Raw genomic sequence first — 17,674 nt, forward strand, 5'->3', positions numbered from 1 at the left:
GCAGAAGTCTCCAGCTGGAGAGATGGCTTAGCAGTTAAGGCGTTTGCCTGCAAAGCCAAAGGCCCCGGCTTCAATTCCCCAGGACCCCATGTAACCCAGGTGGACAAGATGGAGTCTGGAGTTCGGTTGCTGTGGCTGGAGGCCCTGGCGCGCCCATTCTATCTCTCTCTCTGTCTGCCCCTCTCTCTCTCTCTCAAATAAATGATATTTTTTTAAAAAAGAGTAGCAGTCTCAAATGATAGCATCTTAACTTGTAAATACTATAAGAAAGTGGGGGTTTAACCTAGGAGATCAGCTCAAATCTCTAAATCTTAAATTAAGCTCTCAAAACACCATCTTAAGTTAAATGACCTAATATTTTCACTTGCACACACACAATATGTTTGTTATTTTGGAAGCAGGATGGGAGAATAAACACAGGATAAAAAAGGATAGATCATCTGACCAACCAAGATCAAGTTTTATAGTGGACTAGGTCATGAAAGTTGAATCAAACAAGATCACTAAATCTAATTCTTCCAATAGCTAACCAAGAAAAAAAAAAAAAAAAAAAGAACTATCCATTTAAAGGAAGTAAACAAGGAAAAGCTGCTATACATTGTCTTTTGAAAAGTGATTAGTAGAAGAAAGAATCCAGTAGAGTTACTAAATCCTGAATGTTCTTTTTAAAAAATATTTTATTTTTATTAAAACATTTTATTTATTTATTTATTTGCAAGAGAAAGAAGGAGAGAGAGGGAGAGAATGGGTGCGCCAGAGCCTCTAGCCAGTGCAAACATACTCCAGCTACTGCAAACATACTCCAGATACATGCACCCCCTGTGCATCTGGCTAATGTGGGTCCTGCAGAATTGAACCTGGGTCCTTGGCTTTGCAGGCAAACACCTTAACTGCTAAGCCATCCCTCCAGCCCGAATGTTCTTATTTATAATCTCTAAATTAGAGAGAAAGTGCATTGATAATATCCTGTATTTACCAAGGTGCCTCAGACAAATTACAACACGTCAAACAAAGCTGGGTCAAGCAGTCATTTATGACTACATGAAGTTTATTTTTTAAAATAAAAAGCAAATTCCGGAGGGATAATCAGTCACAGAGGAAGGTCCTGTACTAAAGAAAGAAATTATCTGTGATTATTTCAGTGCTAAATCCGCAAAGTCCCTGACCCTCCAAGGTGGTTAAACACCTAGACCAGGGCTTTCTGCAAAAAGTACACTTACGGGTCCAGCTGAGGGCTTCCCACTTTTATCCTACTGGGTCAAGAGAAGACAGCTGGGGGATTTGGAGACAAATTACTCACAAAGAAAGCAGAAACAAGATCAAGTTCACTCATTTCTTTTTTTTTTTTTAATTTAATTTATTAGTTTTCATTTCAGTGAATACAGGCAGTTTGGTACCATTATTTAGGCTCATCTGTGATCTACCCCCTCCCATTAGACCCTCCTTGTTAATGAAAATGGGTCGTGCATTGTGGAGTTAGCCCCCAGTTATTAGTATGATAAATGTCTCTGCAAATCATGACCCAACATGTGACTCTGACATTCTTTCCGCCCCCTCTTCCGCAAGATTTCCCTGAGCCATGTTGGGTTCATTTTTGGTCTGCTTCGGTGCTGAGGTGTTGTCACTCATTTCTTGATCAGAGCAAAGGGACAATATGGATAGGGGCCCCCACTACACATGAGTGAAATGAATAAGGACTACTGCAAAAATGCACAAAACCCTAAGAGAAGTCTAGCAAATGAAAGACAAGCACAGAACTGTGACTGGAAACAAATAACTGACCCCAGGAAGAGAGGGTGGCTTTCACCTTCTATGAAATGCACGGGGCACAGGCGTTCTACAGAACAAGAGCGGACAGTAGCAAAAAAAAAAAACAGCCATGAGAACGAAACTGTGGAAATCAGCACACACACAGAAATGAAGCAATAATCGTATACAGTTGACTAAGATATTAAAACAGCATGAGTGACAGGAGGTGGGAATCTTATCAGTGGTGTGAGGTCAACATGAGAGATAAACAGACTGAGTGCTGCCGGGGAAGGAAGGGCTGAGCAGGTACACAGTGACACAGGGAGGAATAAAGATGACCCATGTACGTGCTTGCTGCTCTTAAACCAACACAGTCACAACTCATGCACACAGACAGTACAGTTTTTTAAAGAGTCACTACTAAGAATTATAGCACTCATTAAAACTCAAAGTCCAGCTCTAGGGGTGTAACGCCTGCTGGTGTCTGGCTAAATGCATATATTATACTCACCAAACTGCCCGGCAAACACTTCTCTTAATGCTCATACCCATATGTTAATGCTACTCTCACTTTTGGTTAGAGAACCTTCTCTTTTCAGATGACAGTGACCTTGGGATGACTCAGAAGGCATCACGGTGCTGAAAAGAAGTGCCTGAGGAGGGATCAGCACTGAATCTCTCTATCACACCTTCCAAGGCTCAGGGTCCATTGCAGAAGAGGTGGCAGAAAGAATGTAAGAGCCAAAGGAAGGGTAGGACTCCTTATAATGTGCTCCTCCAGACACAAAATGGCCTGGACATCCATGACCTCACAGTGCCTGGCACTACCTACACAAGACCATCATAATAGGAGGAAAAGATCATGACATCAAAATAAGAGAGACTGATTGAGATGGGGAGGGGATAAGATGGAGAATGGAGATGTGAAGGGGAAAGTGTGGAAGGGAGGGAATTATCATGGTTTATTGTTTATAATTATGGAAGTTATCAGTAAAAAAAAAAAAGTCTTCTCAAATAAAGGAAATGAAGGTGCAGTCAAAAGGACATTCCTATACTTAGCAAAAATTTATACACAATTAAAAGAAAGCTATGGCTTGATTAAGTTAAGCAAAAGAATCCAAAAGTCTTCAGGCACTGCTTATAAAGAACAAGTCATTCACTAAAAGGAGAAAGACAAAACCATAAATTTAGGCTTACTAGAGAACCCTTGGCAGTGGTATCCAATGTCAGAAGACAGTGGGGCCATCCATGGCCTGAAGGAGGAAGTAAGTGTGCTCCAAGCATCCCAAATCTAGCTAAATTACAGTTCAAATATAAAAGCAAAAGGCAAGCATTTGCAAGCATTTAAAATTTCAGGAAATAGAGAATCCATGAGTCTTCCCTTAGAATAAACAGTCTAAAAAAAGTACTTAACAAAAAAAAAAAATCTGGATAAACAAGAGACAAGTCAAAATAAATAACTCAGAAACAGAAAAACTGTGGCAAAAAAAAAAATCATGATGTACACAGAATCTATTTAAATACAGAACTAAGACTAAACAAATGGGAGATTAGGATTGCAGAGCAGAGAGAATGAATGTTGTGAAATCCGGGGAAAAATAAACCTCATTTAAGCTAAGAGGGAGGGGGGAGCATGAGCATGGGACGCACCTTGTTTCACAACATGGAGAAAATAGAAACCAGCTGAGTCCGTGCATTTACTTTGTTTTAAATTTTTCATATCAACATGTTTTATATTTAAGTACACAGACCTTCAATGTCTCCAGTAGAATGTTTTTAGACAACTACAATTATTTAGGCGTTCTGCTAATTAGGATTCAGAGCATTGCTGCCATTGTGTCAGAAGGTCCCTCTTGCCCTTTCCCGGCCAATCTTTCTCTCATTCATTCCACAGCCACCACTCTTCTGACCTCTGTTGCCACAGTGAAGTTTTGCCAGCTCTTGAGCATCGTCAGAGAGGTTCAATGTATCAGCTGCTAGGATGCATGGTTCAAGTACCCACCAGACACCAAAATTCCAGGATGTTCAAGCTCCTCATACAAAGCAGCATAATGCTTATATACAAATCTTTGCATGAACTCAAATATTTAAAGGAGCTCTAGATTAGGGTAAGACCTTGTGCAGTGTAAGCACTAGGGAATGTTATACTGGCCAAGGAGTGATGACAAAAATAAAAGTCAAGCCTGTATGTGGTCACTATACATGCATTTTGTTTTAGTATTTTCCACCTGGGGTCAATTGAATCCATAGATATGGGAGTTAAGAGATATAAAGGGCCCAACTCCACTCTGCCATGCCTCTTTCTTTTGTGCAATGTAATGATGTGATAAGTATCTGTGTTAGGTTAATAGTCTTTTTTATTGCTAGACACTATTCCATTGTGTGAATGTCTCAGCTTGTTTATTCATGTAAGTTGTTTCTAAGTATTCTAAGTATGATTAGGTATAAGTCTGCAGTAAATGTTTTTGTTGTTTTTGTTTGCCTTTGAAGAGAGTAATCATCTTTCAGCATCAGCTTCCTAAATACTTGGGCTATAAGCATGAACCACACTACCTTCCCTGAAGCCAATATTCTCATTGAAAGCAATTTCCGGGGTTCGGGCTAGGGGACTGGAGAGATGGCTTAGTGGTTAAGGCATCTGCCTGCAAAGCCAAAGGATCTCTCAGTTCAGCTCTCCAGGACCCACGAAAGCTACATGCACAAGGGGGCGCATGCATCTGGAATTCGCTTGCAGTGGCTGGAGGCCCTGGTGTGCCCATTCTCTCTCTCTTTCTCTCCCTCCCTGTTTGCCTCTTTAAAATAGATAAATAAATATATATAAAAATTTTTGTCTATGCTTCTGTTGAGTAAATATAAGCAGACTAACTGGATCATCAGATAAGAGTGCATTTAATTTTACAAGACATGTTTTTTCATAAGACCCATATCATTTTACATTCCCGACAAAAATGCAGGAGACCACTAGTTGCTTCATATTCTCTCAGGGTCCACATATTTTTAGCATTTCTAACTTTACACATTCTGGCATCTGTGTGTGTTGGTACATCACAATGGGCCTTTAAACTCTCTTTCTTTTCCTTAACGACACTGTTTTAGAAACTGAAGGTATCAGAGGTTGGGACGTATCTCCGGAAGTTCAATCCTCAGCACCACCAGAAAAAAGACTGGATTCATAATGAAACTTTACCAGAAGGTTAAAAACTTCTCCAGTTTCTTTTCACTGAATATAATGCTTCAAAATTTAAAATAGCAGGTATACCTACCATGCTCTTGCTGCTTTACTGCCCATTCATTCATCCTTCTGTCTGAGAGTCCCCAAAGAGGAACATTTTATTTTTGGCAGGTAATATTTGGAAGTAATTTTAACCTATCTTCATTCTTTTTTCCTATGTTCCTGGTATTTTATAAAATAAGCAAGCAAGTGCCTTTAGCCACTGAGCCAACTCTTCAGCCCGGTCTTTTATTAAATAAGCGTGTCTTATATTTTGAAGTAATTGTAGATTTGTGGATTGTCTGGTGATGGTGAAAAGTCATGAAGCCATATGAATGCATTAATTTGAACAACTAGTTAGCAGGCATACTGAAGTCACTTATACTGGGGGGTTCTCAACTCCTCAACAATTTTGTAGGAAGGAACAGTGGAAGAAGCTATTGTCCCCCTGCCATATACCTAGATCAGGACCAAAGAATGATGTAACAAGACTGAAGGAGAACAGACCAGCTTGGAGGTGACAGTATTTGTCACCCTGTGCCACCTCTACCTATAGAGCTGTGCCCCCACCCAGGGCAGCCACCCCCAAGGCTGGACACTGGAATACAACACCTGTGTGTCCTGTTTCTCATCCACATGACCAAAACAACAAAAGTGTAAAGCCTGAACAGAAGCTAGGCAACCCTCAACCAAGCACCCAAGCTTTGCCTAGATTTAAGGAAAGCATGCAGCCTTGGGAGTGGGAGTTACTACAATCCTTGCTCCTTACTCACTAGCTATTTTTTTTTTGTGGTTTGACAAAGGCAGATGTTTTTTAAACAGTGGTGTATTAGAGATGTCAATACCTGGGCTGGAGAGATGGCTTAGCGGTTAAGGTGCTTGCCTGCCAAGCCTAAAGACCCAGATTCAACTCCCCAGAACCCACGTACGCCAGATACACATGGTAGAGCATGCATCTGGAGTTATTTGCAGTGGCCAGAGCCCCTGGGCATGTACATTCCTCCTATCTGCCTCTTTCTTTCAAATAAATTAATAACAATAATAATAACAATAAAAGGGAAATGTCAATACCTTCTAGGCCCAGAAAATGGTGAATCCCAGCAAATTCCCCTACATGGAGGTTCCCATGATCATCATAAGCTGCTCCTTTGCTTAAGAGGGGCGGGCTGGAGTGATTGCTCAGTGGTTAAGGGCATTTGCTTTACAGCTAGTCCCTTCACTGTAAAAACGGAGTATAAAAGATACAGGGCTTAGACGAAGCAGAAAGAAGAAAGGCTGTTAACACTTCCATGTCAGGATATGCTGTTGTCTCAAGCTTAATGAATTTCTGAGATTCACCAAAACTCATCGTCCACACATAAATATGCACAAATTCACTCCGTGCCTAAGTGTAAGTGATGCTGAAAATTATTCCCAATGCCTGTATTATTTCAGTGCAAAGATGCTCACTGATTACCAATAATGAAGGAACTCCACCACAACTCCTGCTGGTAAGGTTGAATTTCCTAACACTTATTGCGCTCTGCAGAAAATTGAAGGTTTTAAAGAAGATATAATTGTGGGGATCTTAGAAATGCAGAACTCTATTTATAAACTGTTATTCTTCCATTTTCTCTCATTAAATAATTGCTTACTTGAACTCTTCTTGTTTTACAAAGCCTTAAAGAAATGCTGGAGGGCTGGATGGAGGAAAAGCCTCTTTCTGAAAAATTTTCTGTCTACTTGGCCCTGGAACTTCTCTGTCTAGGCCTAAGGGAGATTCTGGATCCACAGACATCTGTTTGAACTGTACTACTGTTGTTGTTTTAACAATTATCATTTTAAATAATTGCAATCATTTAAGAATAGGGAATTTTTCCAAAAATCAATTTCATATCCAGGTTTTTCTGAAAAAAAATACAGTTATCCCAGGTCCTTATTTCACATGTTAGGAACTCAGTTTGAGTTAAAAAAAAAAAAAAAAAAAAAAAAAAGCAGTTGATGTATTCAATGGGAAATAAAACTGGACTATAGCTCAGTGGTCCAGTGCTTTAGCTTAGTGGGGATAAAGGCCTGGGTGAGATTCCCTAGGACTAAAACCAAAACCAAACAGACACAAAGAATATATTCTCCAATTATCCCTGTGATTTTAACCCAGCCCTCTCTACTCATTCTTGATCTCAGTTAGCACTTGAACTTTTAGTCTCTAACACATAATGTATATTTCACTGTAATTACCTTATTCATACTGCTATTGTGATTAATAAAATGTAAGTGGTTTGGAGCACAGACTTATAATTTATCATGCATGCATCTCACTATCTAGGAAAATAAAGACTCTATATAAATGCATGCTGAACCAGTTTTATGTGAGGTCAAATTGTTTTATCAAGAAAATTTAATAAAACCACTATTAAAAACAAAAAGTGATCAGAAATTATTCAACATAATTCTCAAGTAATGGAAATTAAAATTTGTTCCTATACTATCAAGTGTCATGCATTAATTATAATTCTAAACAGAAACATCATCATAATTAAGTGATAGAAATAGGGTAAATTATACACTACACAGAATACTGTTTTAAAGTGTCTAACAAGAGTGTTTAATTAAATAAATCACCATATTGCATATAGAGGAAATTAAAGCAAAGAGAAAGGTTACTGAAGAAAATTTTACCACATGAAAAACTGACCAAGGTGCTGGGAAAGGATATGTATCTAACTATACATAGGCATTAACTATCTACATATGTACACACTAAAGTCTATAATCATGCCTTAAAAAGCAAGTATTTGTAGTGCTTGACTTGGTTCTATCTGGGTGACAGACTTAGAAGTGTTATTATTTTTCTCCTCTTTTTACATTTTTAACACTGACGCAATATAATTTTTTAAATAATTTATTTTTATTGATTTATTTGAGAAAGGGAAAGAGGCAGAGTGAGAGAGAGAGAATGGCCACACCAGGGCCTCCAGCCACTGCCAACAAACTCCAGATGCATGCGCCACCTTGTGTATCTGCCTTATGTGGGCCCTGGAGAATCGAACTGAGGTCCTTTGGCTTTGCAGGCAAGCACTTTAACTGTTAAGCCATCTCTTCAGCCCCCAATATAAATTTTTTGATGTCAACAACACATAAGCTTAGGTTGAGATGCAGCATCCAGTTTAAGGCCTCAGTTGAGACATCTTATGAATGATTTTCCTTCGGTTAAACTGAGAAACATTGATGAATACTGCTTGAAAAATCCTTCCAGGATTCCAAGTACCAATCTATTGTGACAGGAAGGTCACAGAATGCCCAATTATTATAATTCTTTTCAGGAGAGGTGAGACCCTGTGGTGTAGCTGTCAGAGTAGATAAGAATATACACTTATAAAAGTTAAAAAGTATATTTCTTCTGACCTCAAGGAAACTGGGAAGAGAAGGAAAGGAGGCCATAATATAGGTCCATAGTAGTTGGCAGTTCTAATCAATGTTCAACAGATTTTAAGAATCAAAATATGTTGTAGTTTACTTTGTCAATTTCAGATGAAGGCAGTGTCTTTGACAAAGTGACCATTACATGAATAAAGAACAATTTCCAAACTGATAATAGCTGATTGTGGCAAATCACATAAACACTATGTCAAAATAAACCCTGTCACAAATTCCACATTTCAGCTAGCAAAACTAATACTATTTCTACCCTGGTTTTTGTTCCAGTTCACCACGAAGCCATGCAGAAGAACTTTTCAGTCAGGGTTTCTGGCCTGCTACTAAGTTTCAGTTTAGCAAGAACATGTCTCATTTATGAGTTTCCTTTCCTCATTAGTAAAACGGAAGGAGCAGACCTACATGGTTTCCATGACCAGCCTAGCCCTACAAGACAGGACACCAGTGTGGGCCCCGGGTGGCACCTTTTGTGCCACCCAGCTTCCTTCAGGGACCTGAGCGACACCTTACTGGAGTGAGAGCCTGCTCATGGGCTCCTAGCTGTCAATAAAGTCTCCGGTTCTCTGACAGAATGGAAGCAATACTGAGGAGCAAAGGGATAAAATTATATTCTCTGGAGATTGGTGTCACCATTCTAGTGACTCCTGCCTGCTTCACTTACTGAGTCAGCCAGCACTGTCAGTCCACAGAAACCAGTAACCATGGACTGGACACATTATGCTTCCAGCTTCAGACTCTTTTACTACAGACCACAAAACGGAATCAAGAAGCTACCAAGTAATATTGGCTAAACGTCACTTCACACACAGCCACAGTAAATAAAACATGACTATAAAGGGGGAAACTAGACCAATATGTGCCAAGAGGAAATTTCATAAACCCATGTAAAAAATGGTATCTAGTTGATAATATACACTCTATACAGAACTAAATCTCTGCTGTCTGACTGCTTACTATCACCACAACCTATTATTGCTAGATAATAATGTCTGTTTACTCACTTTACTCACCTCAAGGTCCACACAGGATGTTAGGTAGAAAGAGGGAAATGCCTGCTATCAGTATCTAAGTGAAACCAGAGACTTTCACAGAGCTTGACTGAAATTATGTTGCTAAATGTCCTTTATATTTACAATGAACCCAATTGATAACTTCATTATTCCCTTGGGAAAATTTACCAGCTTCACTTTGAAATCATGATATTCAATACTTCAACCCTCAAGGAACTGTTGCAAATCAACTCTTACAAAGGGTGGAGTACTAAAAAGAGGAGCTAACTTGTTTTAGTGAGTCGGAAAGGATGCACTGATAACATAAAAACACTCCAGTGAGAACTCGTAGTATAGATAACTAAGACGTTGCCTAAAATGGTAAAGGCGAGATAAACATCTCCATCAGAAAAGCACCCATGCGGCCATCAGTGGAGAGAAAGAGGTGTCACAGGACCGCGAATGTTTAATGGAAGAGGCAGCTAAGCCGCTCTGTCTGAACACGGGCAATTTAACGAGCATCACAATCCAAAAGCACAGTGTATTACCGACCCACTGTAAGCATGAGCAGATGCTCATGTCAGAGAGAAAAAGGTGACCCTGGGTAGAGAGGACTTGAAAATAGATGACCTCAATTTGGCTTGTCCATGGTTTCTGAATATCTCCAGATATTAAGCTAATTCTGGGTCCCCCAGACATTGTAAAGAAAACCCCAAACCCCCATTCTGAAGACTATTTGAGAGAGAACATTAAGCAGGCTACATTCTTTTGCATTTGAGTCAAGAGTACTGAGGGGCGGAGGGAGTACATGAAGAGCTCCCGTCTAGTGAATGAGAATAACAACAATAATAACTAGTAAGACTAAGAAATCATAGCTGCAGCTTTGCTTGGATGGCCCAAGTCTTGTCTGAACAGCTTTATGGACATCTTACCAATCTTCCCAATGATTCAGGTAAGGACTATTATCAATCTTGTTCTGGAGAGACAGCATTTAGGCAAGGTCACACTTTAGGGACCAGTGAGAACAGGTCCTGGAACCAGAGGAGTCTGCTCCATAATCGTAAGCATTGCCTAAGACCCTATCTCCCATGCCTTGCTTTTGTATTAAGCGAGGTTCTTTCCTTCCCTTCCCGTGCTGTGCGCAGCAGCGGACAAAAGGCAGCGCGCGGGTGGTAAAGTGCTGAACATCTGAGTATCCCTGGGCACTTCACTCTACTTCCGTGAGCCTTATGGTCTGCATTGCATAAAGAGCGGCCCATATACGATACTTTTAAATATTATTTTTATATGAAGCCCATCCGATGCATGACTGCTTTACTTTCGACGTCATAAGGAATTTCTATTTCTGGACCAAGCTTCTCCACTAACTGTAAACTCATAAATTCAAATGTCTACTTGGCATAAGCATTTGGTATCAGATACATCACCTTATCAGATATTAAAGTCTTCCTAATCCTTAATCAATTCCCCTGACCCCACCATTAACTCACCCGCCCCATGAAACACTTCCACCTTCTTTCCCCACAGCCTCCATCCTCGACAAACACGCCGGGTAGGCTCTTCACCACACATCCTCAACATCATATCCCACCCTCCAAGGCACCCATCCAACCTCCCCATCCTCTCCCACTTCCTGCTACAGCAGCCTTCAAACTGGGACCTCTAGGGCAAGATGACATGGTCCTTCCCATAAAAATTCCTCCTGTCTTTCCTCTACTCAGAAGTTTACTCAGAATGGGCTAGAGACATGACTCAGTTTTGATCTCTAGCGCTGACTGGGGGACGTGCGAATCCTTATACAGAATGAGAACTTCCATCCTTTCCGTAGTGAACCTCTAAGCCATCCAGTTCCTCAGCCCATCGCAGCTCTGCCACGCCCACCCTGCTGAGCTCACTTCGAGCCAGTTCCCTAGCTCATTCCACCCGTTATTCTGACCTCTTTCTGGCCCTTCCACTGCAGCAATCTAGCTTTTCCTTTTGATGATAGTTGCAAAGGCTTGACCCCTATACAAAAATATCTCCCCCACTGCAGAGTCTATGCCCTTACCCTAATTTATCTCCATTAAAGGTTTGCTACATACATCTTTTCACTCCACATACCATCTGACATCTTCACTCTGAACATATGCAATTGTTTACTACAGTGAACTCTTGGCCTGTAAGAGTTTCTGGCACATAGTAAATACTCAATAAGTACTTGTTAAATACACCAATACGTATCACAATATGCCACCACACTCATCATCTGTCACCTAGTACTCCTTAGCTGATGACCAGGATCAGATATTTTCATTCTCAAACACTGAAAAGTTACCAATTGCCTTAAAAAATAATTGCTCAGTAAGGCTTTTCACACAAATGAGGACTTTCCCTTCCCCCACCCACCAAACCATATTAACTTTTTTCTATAGCAGGTTAAGGACCAATTAATGCGAAGGACATGTGAGGTCATCTAGTGGAAAGCAAACCGTGTTGTTTGAGAGAGAGCCACTGACTAAAACAACTCCAATAGACCTCCAAAAAAGAGTCATCGCAAACCTACCACAAAAAGATGAGGGAATATATGTCAATTGGCATGTGTTGAAAATTATTAAAAGTAAGCTTAGCATTCATATCACATAATGGGAAACTGAAAAAATATGACAAAGCCAGGCATGGTATGGACTATGCCAGCATTAGGATTATGAGTTCCAGGCCAGCCTTAGCTATAGAGTGATTCAAGGTTAGCCCAGCAACTTACCCAGACCCTGTCTCAAAAAATGGGGAGGTTGGGAAGGAGAGAGGGAGGGAGAAAGGGAAGGAGAGGAGGAAGGATTCCCCATGGACCCTGTCTCTTAACTATTAGCTTTAGAAACAGAAAAATTAGTCAACTTATTATTTCTTCTTTCTCTTTCTTTCTTTTTTGTTCATTATTTATTTATTTGAGAGAGAGAGAGAAAGAGGCAGAGAGAGAGAGAGAGAGAATGGGCACACTAGGACTTCCAGCCACTGCAAACAAACTCCAGACATGTGTGCCCCCTTGTGCATCTGGCTAACATGGGTCCAGGGGAATCGAGCCTTGAACCGGGGTCCTTAGGCTTCACAGACAAGTGCCTAACTGCTAAACCATCTCTCCAGTTCCCCCCCACCTTTTCTATGAAATAGGGTCTCATTATATAGCCCAGGCTGACCTCCAATTCACTGTGTAACCCAGGCTTGCCTGGAACTCAGGACCTCCCTGCTTCAGCCCCACACAAATTAGAATTCCAGGTCAGAACCACATGCCTGGTTGCTGCTTGCTCCTTTATTGGGTATACTGCCATTTACTGGATTCTGGAAGTTTTTACAAGTAGTAGCAAAAATGCACACTCTTAGCCCATTTTCCCTCCTTTATAATCTACCCAAGACAATAAAATGTCTTACACAGACAATCAAGTCTACACAAATACCAAGGCAATTTTGGAATTAATAAAACTTTAAAATTCATTTGGGAGCTTTGTGTTTGGTTGGCCTTTGTCCCAGAGTCAGGGACGGGTGTCAAGATCTAAAAAAATTCGTCTCATTTCTTCCACGTTGACTTACTTAAGAAAATTCAGAGAGTTGAAAAAAAATAAATGTAGGAAGATTGTTTATATTCCTATGATAACACAGAGGGCAGTCATAAAAATAAAAAAGTAACAATCAATGTAACAAAAAATGATAAAATAATCCTAAAATAGACTACCAAACTGAAGAAGGAAAGTATTCACCAGGGGGAAACTTATATTTACTACTTTAGCTCGCAGCTAAGGTGGAATCAAAGATACTGACTTTAACCTGCTACTAAAAATAAGCAAAAGTTGGGCTGGAGAGATTGCTTAGTGGTTAAGCGCTTGCCTGTGAAGCCTAAGGACCCCAGTTCAAGGCTCGGTTCCCCAGGTCCCACGTTAGCCAGATGCACAAGGGGGCGCACGCGTCTGGAGTTCGTCTGGAGTTCGTTTGCAGTGGCTGGAAGCCCTGGCACGCCCATTCTCTCTCTCTCCCTCTATCTGTCTTTCTCTCTATGTCTGTCGCTCTCAAATAAATAAATAAATAAATAAAATGAACAAAAAAAATTTTAAAAAAAATAAGCAAAAGCTGATAAAATACATAAAATAATTTAGTGTATTTTTTTTTTCAGACTGCACAGCTGAGGCATTAGATTATCGTGACTGCTCCCATTGCCTTAGGGGAGGGGCTGGCCTGTAGCTCAGTTTTCGGCCTTGAAAAGGGCCTGACCATGCGCACTGGAGGGGTCTACAGGAAGCCCCGTGACTCCTGGAGGTAAGGAACAGGACTGGGAGTCTGGAGAGATCACGGCAGCTCAGAGTTCATAGTCAACAGTAGCAGAGAAGACAAAGCTACATAAACATAGAACCAGAGAGCTGCAGAGACTTGACTTGGAGCATTCAGAAAATACTGATCAATGAGAGACCCATACTGAGTCTGGCAAAGAACGACTGTAAGAGATTAGAAAGAGTCCAGGGAACACACAGAGTTACTTCCCATAGCCAGACTGGAAAACCTCATAGTTCATGGGGCCCTGCAGACAAAGAGTTGGATTCAGTGTGATAAAAAGTAACCGGAGATTGAATTTGCAGAACAAATCTTTAGGGCTGGAGAAATGGTTTGGTGGTTACGGTTCTTGCCTGCAAAGCCAAAGGACCCAGGTTCAATTCTCCGGTATCCACTTAAGACCGATGCACAAGGTGGCACATGCATCTGGAGTTGGTTTGCAGTGGTTAGAGGCCCTGACGTGCCCATACTCTCACTGTCTCTCTCCTTTTGCCTCTTTCTCAAATAAATAAATAAAATATTAAAAAAGAACAAATCTTTTAAAAAGTACACAAAAGGATCAAATTAACTGCCTCCATGAAGGAAGGGCGTATATATTTCTAGGAATTCAAATGTCCAGCTTCCAGGACAATGGTAAAGTGCACTGACGGGTAATAAAAATGTCCAGCAACGTAAATAAGCCAAGACCCAGATGTGAAAAAGCCAGCTATTCAAAATGACTCAACACTCATACAAATAAAGAATGAACAGAGACCTTAGACAACTACGGTAAGAATATTCTATATGGTCAGCGAGTCAAGTAGAAACATTACAAAGGCAATGGCAGATAGGTCTACATTAAATTTCAAGGGATAAAAATATCACGTGAGATGGGAAAAAGGCAAACAAATCACCAGTGGGATTAACATTTGACACTGCACCCCAAAAGTTTCTGAACTTGAAGACAAAAATAAAAGCTCTACAAACTAAAACACAGGAAAAATGAACACGCACGCACCCCATAAGTGAGCTGCGGGGTAACACTGGGCTGCCTGGGGTCTATCCAGGGGCAGAAAAAAAGAAAGCAGTTAAATAACTAATGGCAAAGCATCAACCCATAGATGAAGGTCAGACACAAGAGACGAAGAAAACTCTACCAGACACACTGTGACACAGTTAGAAACAGTGAGAAAGAACAAAGTATCTTAACAAAAAAACACACTAAAGCACAAGGGTAAAGAAATAAGAATGACAGACTTTTGCCAATCTTAAGATGGGTACATGATTCAGTGATAGAGTGCTTGCCAAGCATGCACAAGTCCCTAGGTTCAATGCCCACAAAGCGGGTGACAGAGGTGGTGGTGGGATCAATCTTCACAAGATAGCAGAGAAATATTTAAATAGTAAAATGAAAAAATAAATATTAGCCCTGAATTCCATGCAGGATAAAAATTTAACTCAAGAAGGTAAGTTAATTTTTCAAATATACAAAAGTTGAGAGAACTTACTCCCAGCAGACTAGAAGTACAAAAAATGTTAAAAGAAGTCATTTAAACAGATAGAGCTATTGAAGGATATAGATATACAACATGGAATGCAGAAAAAAAACTGTTAAACACCAATTTAAAATTTTCAATTGAAAAAACTTTTAAACTTGTTATTATTTAAGTTTCTATAAAGGGAAACTGACTGTTTTAAACAAACAAACAAACAATAAGTAATGTATTCTGCAGGGAAACACAATAATAGCACTGAGCCTGATGTTAGAAGTGAAAGTGGTCCGGTTGTCACTGTATATATGAAATAATGTTGCATCACCTTAAGATACAGACTGTGATGCTCAAACCATAAGGCAAGCCAGCACGGTGGCTCATACCTTTTATCCTAGCACCTGGGAGGAGGATTCAAGAGTTTAAGGCAATCCTGAGCTCCACAGTGAGATCCTGTCTCAAAAAAAAAAAAAAAAAAAGAAAACAATAATAAACCCTCAAATCAACTGTAACCAAACCAGAGCAAAGAGTTAACAGTGACTGAGAACAGATGGGGTAAAATACAAATGCAATAAGGAGGGTTAGGGAGCTGCTCAGTGGCTAGAGGTGCCAGCCTGCCTCCCAGCATTGGGACGCTTACCAAAGCACCCTCATAAAGCTGGATGCAAAGTGTCTCCCAAGCCTGTTGCCGATGGCAATGGGCAATAGAGTCAGGTGAATGGAAAGCTTGCAGGAGACTAGTCTGGTCTTCCAAGTGGCAAACAAAAGAGAGCCTGTCTCAAATAAGGCAGCAGGAGAGGCCCAGCACCCTGAAGTTGTCCTCTGACCTTCACAGGCCAGCTATGGCATGAATGGACCCATATGCAAACACACATATACATGACTGCATGCATGCGTACACACACACAAATAAAACTCAAATACCCATCCTAAAGAAGACAGAAAAAGAAAACAGACAAAAAAAATAGATGGAACAAATTAAATATGTATATGTATGTATGTATATATATTTGTATGTGCATGTGTGTATATATACATATATGCATGTATACATACACACACACACACACACACACACACACACACACACAAGATGACAGTTTAAAATGTAACCACATTAAGGATCACACTGTTAAATGCAAGCGAGTCTAAACACTACAACTCAAAGACAAAGATTGTCATATTGGACGTAAAAAAGCAAAACTCAACTACATGCTGTCTATGAGAAAGGCTTTGCATATATAAAGATAAAGGTTAATTTAACTTGCTAAGACAACCAAAAGAAAGTTGGAGCAGCTACAGTAATATTAGCAAGGTAGATAGATCCCAGACCACAGACTGCTCACAGGTCTTCATTTCTTTCCTCATATGATAGGTGCAGTCAAATTAGGCAGCTACCGTAAGGACATACAAAGATCTGTTTCAACATTTAGCATGAAGCTGAATAGAAGGTAGACACTCAAAACTGTCTTCCCTATCCTCTATGGTCACTGTGGCAGCATTAAAGTTTACCTCTGAAATAAGAGATTTACAAAAGAGACCTAGCATTTCCTTCCAGAATTTAAATTTAAATTTAAATTTAAAGAAGTCTTTCTGAAAAGACTTTTAAAACTCTGGTCATCCTGTTTTTGCTAAAATTTTGAGAGGCTTCTAACAGATATAAGAAATGCTCCTGGGGGCTGTGATGTATTTTTTCTCAAGTTGTAAAAGAACTGTACACAAACCAGAACAATCCAAAATATGGTATTTCCTTGCCCAACAACATTTTCAGAACTCTATCTAATACATATGTGTTGATAACATTACACTGGTCCCAGAAAAGACTCTTGGGATTAGGATTCAATTGGTTTTCTGCATTGACAAGCAATTGTTTAGGTAGAAAGATTAAAGGTGGTCACTGATAGAAATGATTCTTAGCAGCAGTGTCTGAGTTGGAAAGGCTTGTGACTTTTTAGTCATTAACTTTAGTACTAAGGAAGTTGTTAATTTCAGTTCTGTGTTTTTTATTGGCTCCAAAGAATATATAAGTATTCAAGTTGTGCTGGGCGTGGTGGCACACACCTTTAGTCCTAGCACTCGGGAGGCGGAGGCAGAGGAAGGAGGATCACCATGAGTTCGAGGCCACCCTGAGACTATGTAGTGAATTCCAGGTCAGCCTGAGCTACCTTGAAAACCTACCTAGAAAAACCAAAAAGTATTCAAAAGTTGTTAAGTCAAATTTAAATTGCCAAGTATTTAATAAAATCCAAATTTGGAAGCTAGAACATGAGCTGTTTAGTTTAGCTTAGTATTTCAAAGATTCCATCTGGTTATCATATTACACAGACGAATGAATTATAAAAACCCCTTGTGATCTGGCAATATAGCCTATAAGGGACATGGTCTTAAGCAAATTATAGCCACAAAAAAGCAAAGCAAATGGTATCAGGTACACATTTCTTTCAACACTATGTATGCTAGTACTGAGGTAGGCAGAACTCTGCTTATATAAAGAAGATAATTAAAATATTCAGTGTCATTTTGAAAGTTCAAGAAGTAAGAACAAATCG

The 17,674-nt window shown here is 40.0% G+C and overlaps 1 protein-coding gene and 1 pseudogene across 5 annotated transcripts in view; one reads left to right on the forward strand and one right to left on the reverse strand.

Annotated features, from left to right (window-relative positions):
- Positions 1–17,674, reverse strand: part of Dock4 (dedicator of cytokinesis 4) — a 478,789-nt gene that overhangs the window by 294,538 nt on the left and 166,577 nt on the right. The gene's annotated exons all lie outside the window — the stretch shown is intronic.
- LOC123455345 overlaps positions 1–17,674 on the forward strand; it is a 33,770-nt pseudogene that overhangs the window by 4,343 nt on the left and 11,753 nt on the right.

Source organism: Jaculus jaculus, chromosome 16 (genome assembly GCF_020740685.1).
Source record: "Jaculus jaculus isolate mJacJac1 chromosome 16, mJacJac1.mat.Y.cur, whole genome shotgun sequence".
Classification (NCBI taxonomy): domain Eukaryota; kingdom Metazoa; phylum Chordata; class Mammalia; order Rodentia; family Dipodidae; genus Jaculus; species Jaculus jaculus.